The sequence below is a fragment of the Tamandua tetradactyla genome, chromosome 21, assembly GCF_023851605.1.
Source record: "Tamandua tetradactyla isolate mTamTet1 chromosome 21, mTamTet1.pri, whole genome shotgun sequence".
Classification (NCBI taxonomy): domain Eukaryota; kingdom Metazoa; phylum Chordata; class Mammalia; order Pilosa; family Myrmecophagidae; genus Tamandua; species Tamandua tetradactyla.
The window spans coordinates 58,551,832-58,566,156 of NC_135347.1; the positions used below are offsets into that span (position 1 = coordinate 58,551,832).

Genomic DNA, 14,325 nt, shown 5'->3' on the forward strand with positions numbered 1-14,325 from the left:
TGCGTAACCCAACCCATTTCATGACGCTTGCTTGAGCAGCACAAACTAAAACACCCACAGCTTCTGGGGTTTCCGATTAGCCACCTCTCAAGCATCCCAAATATGTATACTACAGGCCCTATGATTTTCCCATCAAGGTGACTGGTCTCTGTTTCCTGAAGTCTTTCAGCATCTCCTACCTCCAGGTCCTTGCTCCCAAATCTTCATGAAGAATGTTCGTCCCCTTAATTAGTTGGCCCAGGGGGTTGGAGCTGAAATGCCTGGGCTGGGCGGGAGGAAGAAATGTCCCATAAGGAAGGAGGGAGGCAGAACAGCTGGTCTCGCCTTCTGCTCACTGTTCTGTCTCACCCCCAAACACGACTTTTGCTTAGGGAAAGAGGAAGACCTAATACACTTTTTTTTTTGTCACAATATGGGGATCAGCTTTTTCCTTCTTCCTTTCCTCTCATTAGCTTCATTACCTGGTCAGTCTTTGGCTGTCTGGTGGTTTCCTCTGTGGTGTTAAGCACTTTGCTCACTTAGGTAGCTAACCGAACTTCATTTCCAATGTACTTTTCTCCCTCTCTACCCACCCACCATCATACCCTTTTACTCTCGTTGTTCTTTCCCTGACACCATAAATAGCCACCAGCTTCTTGTGACATTTTCCAGAATTGCCCATTCTGCAGAGAACTTCTCCCTACATGTGGGAACCACACAGAGTCATCCGGCTTTCCCACCTCCTCCAAATTCACCACCAACACCTTCAAAGCCTTTTGTGATCACCGCCCACGCTGGGACAGGGGCTCTGGAAGGAAGTTAAATCAGCTGGAGTCTAGAACAAAACAATGGCTGGCATGGAAGGCTGGAGCTAAGGGGACATGAGGCGGCCCCAGGATACATAGCTGCCCAGGCAGGGCTGGGGCTGGGAGCCAGAAGCCCCAAGGGGTAAATCAGGAGCATAAGGACACAGGCCCAAAGTGTGCTGGAAATGGGAACCAGGAGAGGAGGTGAGTCACACCAAGCAACAGAGTGCCCAGGGCAGGTCCAAAGGAGGGCCCATGTCAGGACAAGTCAAGACGGGAACATGAGTTTGAGGTGAATCCAAGGGCAGGAACCAGGAGTGAGAAGCAGGGCAGAGCTGCAGGGACGCAAGAGTCCTAAGCAACAACGAGGGAGGGAAGGGGCTGTGACATGCGGCCCAGCGGCTGAGTTTACATTTCACCACTGAGACGATATTCCAACCATCCTTTAGGCTCATCCTACAGGCATATGTTGGTCCACACGTTGCGAAGCCATCACAAGTGGCTTCTGATGGTTTATTTCTCCCTGATCAATGCTTTCCAATAGATGTCAAGGACAACTGAGTCCAACTTTTCACCATCGACTATTCTTTGGCTTCTTAGTTACGTGGCAGACCTGGATTTAAATACCAATTTGCTAGTCTGTTATAAGTTAAACTATATTTGATTGCTTTTAACCACAGACTTGCAAGGGCATGTGGTTTGAATGGGTATCACATGAGCTTGGACAGGCCGCGTTATTCACCAAGCTTCAGTTTTCTTTTCTGTAAATCAAAGACAACACCATTTACCACGTTGTGGTGATTACACACCAAGTGATATGTATTTTAAGGTGCTTGATAAAGTATTTCACACCTGATAAATGCTCAATAACGCTATTATTATTCCCACTTTGCAGAAATAATATGCATTTTGGAACAGAGTTGGACAGTTGGACACATGGACGTGCCCTGAGCAGGTAGTTTTAGACACACATGACACCTTGGTACCCCGTGGTCTGTGCCCACAGTTAGTTGTCTCGTCTACACCCAACTCCAGCACAGTGGAACGCATGCTAATGCCAGGTGTGGGCTCAGGAGCTGGTAGATACTGGTTGACTTCCAGCTCCACCGTTTACTCACAGAGTGACTTTGAGCAAATTATTAACCTCCCTGAGCCTCAGCCTGCTCGTTTGTCACATGAGCTTAGTAACAGTGCCCACAACAAAGGGAAATGCTCAACTTCCCCATCCAGGGATTCCTGATGTGCTCACAGGCAGTGGGGACATCCAGGTGAATAGGCTGAGAACTTGACCTTGGGGCTCACCCCTATGAAACTTATTCCTGCAAAGGAGAAGCTAAGCCTGCTTATAGTTATGCCTAAGAATCACCCCCAGAGAGCCTCTTTTGTTGCTCAGATGTGGTCTCTCTCTCTCTAAGCCAACGTGGCAGGTGAACTCACTGCCTTCCCCACTATATGGAAAATGACACCAGGGGGTAAATCTCCCTATCAACATGGGACATGACTCCAGGGAATGAGCCAGGACCTGGCATCATGGAATTGAGACATCTTTCTTGACCAAAAAGGGAGAAGAAAAATAAGACAAAATAAAGTTTCAGAGAGATTTAGTAGTCAAGAGATTATCCTGGAAGTTATTCTTATGTATTATATAGATCTTCCTTTTTAGTTTATGGTATTTTGGAGTGGCTGGAAGGAAGTGCCTGAAACTGTTGAGCTGTGTTCCAGCAGCCTAGATTCTTGAAGATGATTGTATAACTATAGAGCTTTTACAATGTGACTGTGTGATTGTGAAAACCTTGTGACTGATGCTCCTTTTATCTGGGGTATGAACAGATGAATTAAAAAAAAATAAGAACAAAAATAAATAAATAATTGGGGGGATAAAGGATAAAAAAATTGGGTAGATTGCAATGCTAGTGGTCAATGAGAGGGAGAGGTAAGGGGTATGGGATGTATGGGTTTTTTCTTTCTGCTCTTTATTTCTTTTTCTGGAGTGGCAAGTGATCTAAAAATTATCATTGGTGATCAGTACACAAATCTGTGATGATATTGTGAGCCACTGGTTGTATACTTTGGATGAACTGTATGGTTCATGAAGATCACTCAATAAAAATATATTTTTTAAAAATAATTAAAAAAAGAAAGCTAGAGGATAAAAACTGGGGCTGTATAACTCAGTGAAATCCAGAGTGGACAATGATGGTGGTTAATTGCATAAATAAAAGAGAGGTCTTACATGAACTAGTAACAGTCTTACATTACTGTTACAAAGTGTTAATAATAGGGTGCTATATGGGAAAAATGCAATTCATGTAAACTAAGGTCTATAGTTAACAGTAACATTGTAATATTCTTTCATTAACTGTAACAAAGGCATTATACCAAAGGTAAATGCCAATTATAGGGAAAATGGGGTACGGGAGATTTTTCTTCGGGAGAAATGAGAATGCTTTCCTCTTGGCTTTACTAGTGAATGTATAACCGTGATTATACCAAGAGCCATTGATTGCTCACTTAGGATGGAGAGTATGGTGTGCGAATATAACTGCTTATAATAATAATAATAGTGCCCCAGAGATACTGCCTGTGAAGTGTGCAGACAATGTGTTCCAAATGGTGAGTGTTTGAAGAACATCGGCCCTTACGTGCTGACCAGATTTCCATTCCAGCCTGGAACTGTTCACAAATTCCAGTGTGTGGTCCAAAGCCATGTCAACCTTTGTGTAGAAAGGAAGCTGTCAATGCCAGTTTCCTCTCTTGCCTCTATTTGTGCATCTCCTATCTGGAAATCTAGGACTTGTCTTGCCTGGATTTACAATGTTGCCTGTCATTGGATGGTTTTGGGGTGCTTCGTTGTTTCCTTTCAGGTTAAGGTGGAAGGCAGGTGGCTTGGTCTTGGAACAACTCTTAACTTTGCTCTTCGGTTTTTGAATTTCAGGTTGGAAAATAATTCTTAGCAGGAGCTGACTCTTGATCAAAATAAAACAGCTGTTTAAAAACAAAAAGCTGATTAGGTTTCTGGGGCATCAAATGGCTCTTGGGAAGGAGGCTATTAATTGGTCAGCAGAAGGGTTATAGAGAAGCAGACAGAGAACATTCCTTTCTCCATGCAGCTGGTTTTTAGAACGTGGTGCAGTACACTGACCAGGCGCTTACTGGGAGCTGTTGAGGCCGAAATGGCTGGAGGCAGTTGGCTGAGCCTGGCCTGCCTGACGCTTTTCCTCGTGGGAAATCAAGTGAGACCAACGGCTCTGCAGCCAGACTGCATGTTGCTACTGGGAATCATATTATGTCATCTCATAGACAGATCTGCACAAACACGCTAGCTTTCTTCTGTGAGATCAAAGATGCAGTCCTCTCTTTCATCTCCCAGTGTTACCCCTCACAGTTCCTAAGGTGCAGCTTAGGGACAGTGTCTCACTCTTTCCATTAGGGTCTGCAGATTCCATCAGCAGTTGGAGCAGGCTGAGTTAGGGGCACAAACCAACCACAGGGGTGTGATGGGTGCTGCTGGAGCTGCTAAGAATGCACCATCACAATAGGGGCATGGTGAGAAAAGTAACAAGGGGCCATTGAGCAACTTCATTTTGGTTCAAGAGAATGAGACTTTTCAACCCTATAACATAAGGGGATGATTCTGGTGGAATTACTGGCTTAAGGAAAGGGATTGGGTTCAATTAATGAGTCAGTCAAGTTTTTGGTGTTTTTTTCTTCTTTTGATAATATAATCTATGGATTATATATGAAGTCTGTGCAAACAAGTTAAAGCCTGTGAAGAAAATTAGAACTGGACCCAGTTAGTCTCTACACCCCACCTGAACAGATTCAGAGGATTTTATGTCTCATTCAGCAACATATAATGTTGTACTCAACAGATTATGGCTGAGAATCCACTGGGCTGGAAGACACAACCACTAGGAATTCCCATGACACAGAAATAAAATACATCCAGAAGCCCTTGCCCAAGGGAAATCACTCCTTTCTCTCTGAGTCTATTCTGGGATACTTTAATTTTGGCTAAGGGAAATGGATGGAAACAGGATTTGTCTTGGGTGTGTCGTATGTTAAACGAACAGCCAGTGTCACTCCCATTGATCACATGCAATATTCTGGGACAATAAGGTCACATTCTTCCTAAATCAACCGTCATGGCTGTCAAGAAGCTTGTGCCAAAGCAACGGCACATGGCACCCCCTTTAGTTCGATGGTGTCCTGTGGCCGTGCTTGAACACCCCTCAAGTGACAACGCCGTGAGGCCCTTCCCTTCACCCTCCCTTCTTGGTGGGGAGCTGAGTTGACCATCAGCACCTGCCTGTGAGGTCAGCACATCCATGAACTTGACGTCATGGTGAAGAGAGGGGGACTATGAAGGCCCAAGGGCCAGTCAGCTACTGATGACTTAGGAACATGCAGCACTCTTCCCCTCTTGGCCGAGATACTTTGAGAAGAACATTTTCTTTCCCATCGTGGGAAAGTGGCTTGCACCTGTTCTCTTATCTACTTCATGACGGTGCCGTGAGAATTAATGAGAGGTGTGCAATCTAATTCTAACTGCTCAGATAAAAGAACCTCTGGGAATAAAAGTAATGTCAAGGATTGTGAAACAGGGGGTGTGTACTGGTCTGAATCCTTAGGTACCCCAGAAAAGACTATGTTCTTTTAATCCATTCCTGTGGGGGCAGAGCTGTTGGGGGTGGGGCCTTTTGATTAGGTTGTTTCTGCAGAGATGTGACCCACCTAATTCAAAGCGGGTCTTAATCCTTTACTGGGGTCCTTTATGAGCGCTCACGGACAGATTGCTTAGACAACAATGCCCCAGGAAAACGAGCCAGGACCCACAGAAACCCAGAGACCGTTTGGGGAGATGGGCCAGCAGATGTCACCATGTGCCTTTCCACATGTTAGAGGAACTCCTGGTGCCGGCAGCCTTTCCTCCGAGAAGGTATCTTCCCCTTAAAGCTTTAATTTGGACACTGACATGGCTTTAGGACTATGAATTTGTAACCTAATAAATCCCCTTTGTAAAAGCCAGTCCATTTCTGGGATGTTGCATCCGACAGCTTTAGCAGGCAGAAACAGGTGGTAGAATGGTGAATGCTGTTACACAAATGCAGTATCTAAAAGTGAGTTCCAAACAACAGCTCTTCATATTCTGACAGAAGATTGCTGAGAGTGTTCCATGCACCAGGCACTCCCTAAGAGCTTTTCATATATCTCCAAATAACCTTAGGAGGTAGATAACACTATTATCCCAGCTGGCAGATGAAGAAATTGAGGCACGAAAGGTTAAGTAATAACTCAGCTAAGGTCATTCCAGTGGAGTCTGTCTCACTCCAGTCTCCAGGCTCATAACCTCAACCTCGTGTTGCCTCTGAATTTGCCTCAGGTTTGCTAAGATTCTTGGTTCTGCTGCATCCTGGGAAGCCATTTCTGTGAAGTAGAGAGAACGATGTGGCTACCTTTCTGGGAGGCTAGGATTCCTTCTGGCCCATTCCAGTTGATGGACTCCTAACTATTGAGTTCAGGATGGGTTAGACTCCAATTACTTCTCCCACCCCCCAACAACACTCAGTGCTCCCCCTGAAAGAGTCTTTTGGAGCTTCAACATAACCTCTGTTGAATGCGTTGGAGAAAAAATGCCTACGATGACAACATCAACCCTAATTCTGCACATCAGCAGGGCTGGCGATGAATCTCTGCTCTCGGGAATGATGCCAGCCACTCCTGGATGCGAATGCGTCACCTGATGTTGCCCAGATGAGACCGTCCACAGGCTCGTTACTGGCAGTCAGAAGTCCGCAGTCTCCCCAGACGCACTCTTTGCAGGCAGGGTGAGAGCAAAGCACTGGGCTGGCCGGTTGAGCCCCAGTGGGCTGCAGAAGGCTGCCAGACAGCAACCAGAGCCTCTGGCAATTAGCGCAGCTCCTACAGTTCCTTAAACAATGTTGACGGCCCCTTGTCTTTCACTGAGCTGCCTAGAAGTCAATCTCTTGATGGGTCCCAGAGGGAAAATCAAGGATGAAAGAGTTTATTTTCAGACACAGTTTAACTGCAGCCAACTTAAGAAGCACCTAAAAAATGATAATTAAATATTTCTCCAAGGAGTAAATTAAGATAAATACCCGAAGAGTTATTCCAGATAGATCTGTTCAGAAAATCTCCAATTAGGGGAATATATTCCACATTTCAAGGACTAAAGGGACTGTTTTGCTTCACTCCTTTTTTGCCGTTGTTATTACTCCAGTTTTTAAGGGAATGATATTTTTTTCACATGTGCAGGAACTTGTAAAAAGGGGGTACCAGGAAACACATTTTGGTTGCACAATATCTTGTTCCCATCCTAATTTTGAGAGTCAATGGCTTCTTTTTTCTTTTTCTTTCTTCCTTCATTCCTTTCCTTCTTCATTTTTTTTATTAGAGAAGTTGGTAGTTCTAAAAAATTCATGTATAATATACAGTTCCCATATGCCAATGTTTTTTTGTTTTTTTTTTTTTTTTGCATGGCAGGCGAGAACTCTGCCAGCTGAGCCCCCGTGGCCCGCCCTCAACCTATTAACACCTTACATTGGTGTGGTATACTTGTGACAATTCATTAAAGAATATTTTTATAATTGTACCATAAAACTATAGTCTATTGTTCAAAACAGGGTTCACTGTGTGGTGCGGTCCTATCTTGTTGGTTTTTTTTTTTACCTTTATTTTAGTAACATATACACAGTGTAAGTTTTCTCCTGTTGACCACACTCACGCGTGTGGAGTTCACACTCTTCAATACACTCACGATATCAGGCTGCCCTCACTCCCTAACCCAGAGCCAGAGCTGAAGGCAATTTAGTCCAACGAATAGGCCCTTACTGAAAATACAGATCTCATTGTTAACCACAGTTTGTGCTTATTGATGTGAGTCTGCAGACAGCCCTCCTATGCTTTTATGTCCATTTAACAAGTGAAATGAGCTTCTACTTTTTCTGAAAAGGAAACTAAGGTTGTCTCGTCCTGTTACTTTGACTGGGCTTCCCCAAAGTCTCTGTGGGTCTGGTTTCTGAACAGATATTCCCTAGAGTAATTCCCAAAGCATTTACAGTTCTTGGAGTTTAAAGCCCTTTACAAGTCTCATTTTATTAATCTTGAAAGAGAGAATCAGTTTCACTATGAGAGCAGTTGGGGAAAACTGAAGCGTGAGAGTTTTATGATAACCAGCGTTCTGATTATTTTGTGCCCCACCATGAAGACAGGCTCTTCCTCAGTGACCACGGGCTGCTTTAGCTGTCTGACCCCAGGTTTCGAACCTCCCACAGTTGGCAGGTCAAGGCAGGACCAACCTACTTTTAGAATCAACTCTTGCTTGGCGGTCCACGACGTTAGTCTGCTAAAGCAGGCCGGGAAATTTCAGAACGCAACCACTAATATCTCTGGCACATGAAATGCCTACGGGGTCTTTTACCTGTTCATTATCAAGGCTAATAAGAAAATATGCCACAGTGAGCAGAAGAAAAGCATTATTTGAATGACTTTCAGTCTCAATGCAATGCAAATTCCTGCAGCACAAACTCAGAAGTGCCTCGTATCCTTTGCTTTGGGCCAGGAATAGATAATTTATTATCCACCATACGGAGAACAGCAGAGCCCTCATTATCTCATCTCCATGCCTTCCAAATCAATCAGCTCCCTGCTATGCTGCTGGGCTTTTTCATTTAAATGTCAGCTAAAGGTAGAATGCATTTCGTTTTTTAATGTCAGAGCCTTATTAACTTTGGTTTTGTGTTGGACTATCACTTTTTGGTTGACAATGTTGAGGAAATTATTTTTCGATGCATGCTTGCACTAAAGTTTGCTTTGAATTTTTTAATATCCTTCCTTAAAAATCTGAACTCTGGATAAAAATCAAGATGCTCCAAATTACTGGTATCTAGAAATAGCTGTTTTTCAGGATATATAAAAGGTTTCCAAATGCCTTCCCATCTTTGAATTCACGTCTTATAAAAGATTCTAAAGCTGGAATTGCTCCATGTTTCTCGATGGGCTTTCAGGGTTTGACAACTGTGAAAAGAAATAACACAAAACAGGGTTAACAACTGTTCTTACACAGAACTGTCCCTTATACTGCAGGACCATTGCGTGCTCCCCTTCTCCACCCCAGTTTTTGTGCAACCCAAAATACCCTCATACACTTCCAAATGCCTCCTGGAAGGGAAGCCTGCCCTGCTGAGAAGAGATTAAATTTAAAAAATTTAAAACTCTAACACCAGACAAAACCAAACCAACATACTTCCCAGCCAGTGTCTCCTCTTAGATACAACTTTCAGAGCTCTCCCCACTTAGCTCCTAAAACTTTATGCTTTTGCTGCTCATTTCACCCAGTTGTGTGTTATTAGTTTGTGGTGTTGCTTGAATTACATTTCTTTCACTGCTGATGCAGGTCTTGGCTAGCTCCAAAAATGGTGACCTTGTGGATGGCAGCTATTTAACATGATATATCTTGGGTTCTCCCATCAAGCAGAGCTCTGGGCATGGTAGATGGATTCATTTCCTTAGGTGGTTGTAACAAAGTACCGCAAATTGGCAGCTGAGACTAGACATTTCTTCTCTCATGGTTCTGGAGGCTAGAGGCTGTAAATAAAGGTGCGAGCAGAGCCACACTTCCTCTGAAGACTCACTGTGGGTGCTCTGGGTTGAACTGTATCTCCCTAAAAGGCAGGGTCACGTTCCTGACCCAGTCTCATGAATCTGACCTTATTTGGGAATAGGGTCTTGAAGATGGGAATCCAGTTGAGGCCAAACTGGACTCAGGTGGGTCCAATCCAATGTGACTGGTGTCCTTATAAGAAGAGGCCATTTGGACCTCCACACACACTGGTGAGAAGGCCGTGTCAGATGGAGGAGGCAGAGACTGCAGTGACACATATATAAGACAAGGAACCCCAGAAGCTAAAAGAGGCAAGGAAGGATTCTTGCCTCTGGATCTCAGATTGAGCAGGCTCTGCTGACATCTTGATTACAGACGTACAGCCTCCAGAACTCTCAGATGGTAAATTTCTATTGTTCTAAGCCATCTAGTTTTTGGTCCTTGGTCACCGCAGCCCTAGCAGACTAAAGAAATGCACGTTGATCTCTTCCCAGCTTCTGCCAGCAGTCCTTGGCCGTTGGTGGCTTGTAGATGCATACCTCGAGCCTCTGCCACTGGCCCTCTCCTCTCAGCTTCTGTGTATTTGCAGCTTCTTTTAAGACACCAGCCATATTGGATTAGGACCCACCCTAATTCAGTATGAGCCTGTCTTAGCTTGATTCCATCTGCAAAGAGCCTATTTCAAAATCAGGTCACATTCACAGATGCTGGGAATTAGGACAGATCTTTTTGGGAGACACAATTCAACCCATAACAGTAGACGCTCACTGACTTCATGTTGGGTCAATGGTTAATAGATGGATGATGGAAAGGATTGAAATCTTAGACATTTGCAATAGTGTGAAATACAGTATACTCTGTCCCTGTGCTTCTTATTTGTCTTCAAAGCATGGTGACATTGGCAAGCTAAGTTCTTTTGGTCTTAAGAACCAAAGGACACAGAGAGGCAGTGGACAAATTGAATGGACCACAAAAAATGTACATGTGTATGTGTGCACATCACACTGCATACCCGGAGACACAAAAAGAACATATACTAATGTTTGCTGAGAATAAATTACTTTCTCAAAATGTGACTGTTTAGGGGAAAAGCAAATTTTCCTCTTGAATTAATTCTTGGAGCCAGCTCTATTTCTATTCATTTTGTTTCAAGGTTTCCATTGTTGCTCGTTCACTAAGGCACTTAGCAGACATTCCTCCAACCACTGTGTCATTTTTCTCTCATCTAATTTTTTCCAGTAAACAACTACCCAGACTCTATTTCCCCTTTTGTCTTGATGCATCAGGAAGAGGAGGAAGGCAGACAGAATTAGATGTTTTAAAGGTCATTTTTCTTATTAACGACTAGAGGCATTGAAATAAATCACAAGTAATTCAAAGGACAAATAATAATCCTTTCTATTTCCATGGCCTCAGTAAGTGCCTTCTCCCATGAGAGAAATTGAGATAATCCTCAAATAAGAGAAAAGGCGGAAAATAGCACAGATTTAACCGTTCAGTTTAAGGGTGAGTGAACGATAGGGCACATCTGGAGGTGATAATGCAGAAATGAAGATGCAAACTTGAGCCTCTCCTCAGAGGGTGATAAATCCACGTTGATCCGATTTGACCATTTTCTCTTGACTCATTGGCTCGCAAGAAGACAGGTTTGTAAGCTTTCTGACCTCGCTGAAGTTGTAAGAGTGCTGTCTGCAGCCTTCACGGAATTTTTGTACAAAAGACAGAAACTGTCCTAGTCATAGACGGAAGGCCTCGGAGCACCAGGGTCAGGGAAACAGGGTGGCACAGCTGGCACACCTGGATGTGCCCAGCTGGAGAGGCGCCAACATGTGTGAACAGACACCAAGCTTTCTGAGATCCGCCCCCATCTCACACACACACACGTGCGCGCACACACACAGTGTGTGATCTCCCCGGCCACACAATCACTGCATCCTGACTCACCTCCACGGTTCCAGGGTAGAAAGAGGCTGGTTCCGGCCCTCTAGGGACACTGCCCCCCAAGAAACAAGGTGACTCCTCTGCGGAGCTTTCCGAGTCCCACTGCAGAGACCTCCACGGCCACTGCTGTGAGGAAGGACAAGAAGCGATGTGCTTCAGAGGCTGCCAGGCCAAGTCAAAAGCTGCTGAGGACCCAGAAGGGTCTCCGTTGACCCCTTTTGCCCACCAGCCGGAGGCTCTGTGGCCACAAGCCTCACTTGTGCCACTAAGAAGAGTCACACGGAACCGAGTTTGCTGAGCTCGGGGTGGAATCCAGTATTAATGCTTTACCCAAGTGCAAACAGGAATGTAGTGTTTTAAAAATCAACAGATTTAAACTAAAACAATCAAATGTTTTCTAAATGAAACCTGAATCAGATTGATATTTCATTTCTCTTCGAATCTTGAAGGCCTTCCTGTGGCTGCTCTCCGTGGCAGTTGGCAGCCTGTCTCCCTCTCGGCTGTCAATTCTCTGATGATGTTACCCGCTGCTGGTGGACAACGGATATAACCCCAGCCTGCAAGCTCAGCCTCCCTGGCAGGTAGTTTAAAAACCATTTACACAGCCCAGGGTGATTTCCGACTGTTCAGACAGATGGGTAATTTGAACTCACTGATCCAAGAACATATATAAGAATATATTCCTATGCCTCTTATGAATCATACCAAAAAGGAGGAACGGATGAACTGCTGGGCCCTTTCAGGCAATTATTCCCTCCGTGGGTGGAGGGGCAGTAGTGTGGAGGCAGTAGTTTTCAGCAGTTACTTTCATTAGAGGAAATGTTACATGTCACCCAGTGCCAAGCCCGTCTGTCGGTCTGACTGCTTTGTCTCTGATTCTCTCTCTCTCTCTCATGTACACACATACCCTCCTTAATTACAAACAGAAAACAGTGCATTCTGCACACTTCACAACATCTGTTCAGCCCTTAATTAATCCAACTCTCTCCCAGTCTCCATAGCAACAATGCTTAACAGGCTCAGAACCCGCATGAGAAAATCTTCCTCGGAGTGACTCAAAATATGGCCATTACCCAAATGTGTCTGCATTAATTCTAGAGTCAGATATAATGAGAATTTTGCACGGAGGGTCTTTGCATGGACACCAAGGCGTGAGCTTGCATTCGGCATCACCACAGGAAGAACAACTGCCCAAACCACGAATAAAAGTTACCAGCGATTTTTTAAGTTACTGAAAAAAAAACAATCCTATGACTACCTTCACGTTACAAAAAATTCCTGTGCTGCAGAAGATTCATGACTGCAGTTATCTTGATGGCGCTTCTAGTTATTGTTTGTAATGCAGTTAGAAGAAATGCACGTGTGAAGAGTGCTTCCCCCGAGCTTCTGGTTTTATAGGCCTTAATTAAAAGCCCCTGGCCCCTGCCAACTTCTCACCCATGTCAGAGCTCACCAGCAGCTGAGAAATGGTCCAGGGCTTTCCAAGGAGGCCGTGACTGCTGCCAAGTGAGATGTTGAACACGTTTCGGAGTCTGCTGAAGCTCCAAGCCCGTGCAGATGCTCTCGTTGACACCAGCTATGTTTGTGTTTATGTTTGAAGCTGTTATGCTCGAGATTGTAAAAATAAGCACTGACAGCTACCCAGAGAACCTATTCAGATAGTGTACATGGTGTGGGGGCGGAGGGAGCACAGTGTAAAGACAGCGTGTAAAAGTGAAGCCAGCCATTTACCCCCAAATGGCCTTTCAGTCCACAGCAGTTCCCATCATTAAAAGTTTAACTTGGGTTGCTAACAAGATGTAAACCATTCACAACAACATTGTGACGTGTGCAGAATGCAGTGTTTTCTGTTTCACTGCAGCTCCAGCTCCTTTCCCCTTCACTGCTTCTTTTTACAAATAGCCGAACAACTCCAAACTAGCTGAGGAGGGAGAAGAAAAGAGCTTGCAGACACTCACAGATGAGTACAAATGTGTTTGAGTAGACAAACAGACTCTTCTTATGATACAAAATGGGAACACTCAATGGGACCTTTAACCAAGGGCCTTCCTAACCCTTCACTGGTTGCACCCGAGGACACTGGCCCTTGGGACAATGTATCCCTGCATTTCCTCGGAAAATAATCACAAGTCAGATGACCCGCGAGGGTCCCCAGGCCTGCGGATACACCAGGGGTCACTGAGGGGAGGAAGGGGGTGGGGACTCCTGCAGGAATGAGGGCCAGTTCTCTCACAGAACTACAGTATCTGGGAAAATGAGAAGAAAAAAGAAGCATAATCTGATCTCATTAAGCTCATCTTTGTCCTTGGGCAATTGTCTCCTACAGGATTCTTGGCTGCTGGTAACATCTAAAACTTCTGACTTTCTGCTTTCCAGAGAGTTTTATTGGTAGGCAAACAACTAGGATTCAGTTAATGGCATCTCGAAGGTTCCGAGCCATGAAGCATCTACAAAACGACTGAACCCTGGTCCCCCCTTCAAGTTGCTGCATCCAAAGTAATGTTCGATCACCAGCTTGAAGTGACTGCTCTGAAAGCACAAGCCGGAGGCAATGAGCTGTACCGGAGACAGGGTCCACCTTCCAGTTCTATCGACTCTGAGCTCAGACTGCCATGACCGATGTCCACTCACACGCCCCTTCGCTCGGTGGGTACTACTGTGCTCCTGTTCTGAGCACGGGCTCACGGCAGGCTTTGGCCATCTCTCAGGGCACAGGAAGACGGCTACGAAAACGCAAAGCAACAATGCCTGCTAGGAGCTTCCTGCCTGCGTGCCCGCGTGCCTTCCTCCCCGCCGGGTGGCCCGCCCTCAGGCGCCATCGTCGTGAGGCGCCGCTGACTTACTTCCCTTGGCTCTCACGAGGGCCCTGCCACGGAGGCGACCATGCCATGCCCTGAGGGAGCTGAGGAAACTCGGCCCAGAAACAAGGGTTCAGGACGGCACCCCCCAGGGGGTCCCACGCACGCTGGATTGCAC

The 14,325-nt window shown here is 45.2% G+C and overlaps 1 long non-coding RNA gene across 1 annotated transcript; it reads right to left on the reverse strand.

Annotated features, from left to right (window-relative positions):
• Positions 1–7,470: 7,470 nt before the first annotated feature.
• LOC143665710 (uncharacterized) lies at positions 7,471–14,286 on the reverse strand. Its single transcript, XR_013167184.1, has 3 exons — positions 12,803–14,286; positions 11,353–11,475; positions 7,471–8,822 (listed from the first exon to the last, which is right to left on the reverse strand). It is a non-coding gene; the product is annotated as an uncharacterized LOC143665710 (long non-coding RNA).
• Positions 14,287–14,325: the final 39 nt, after the last annotated feature.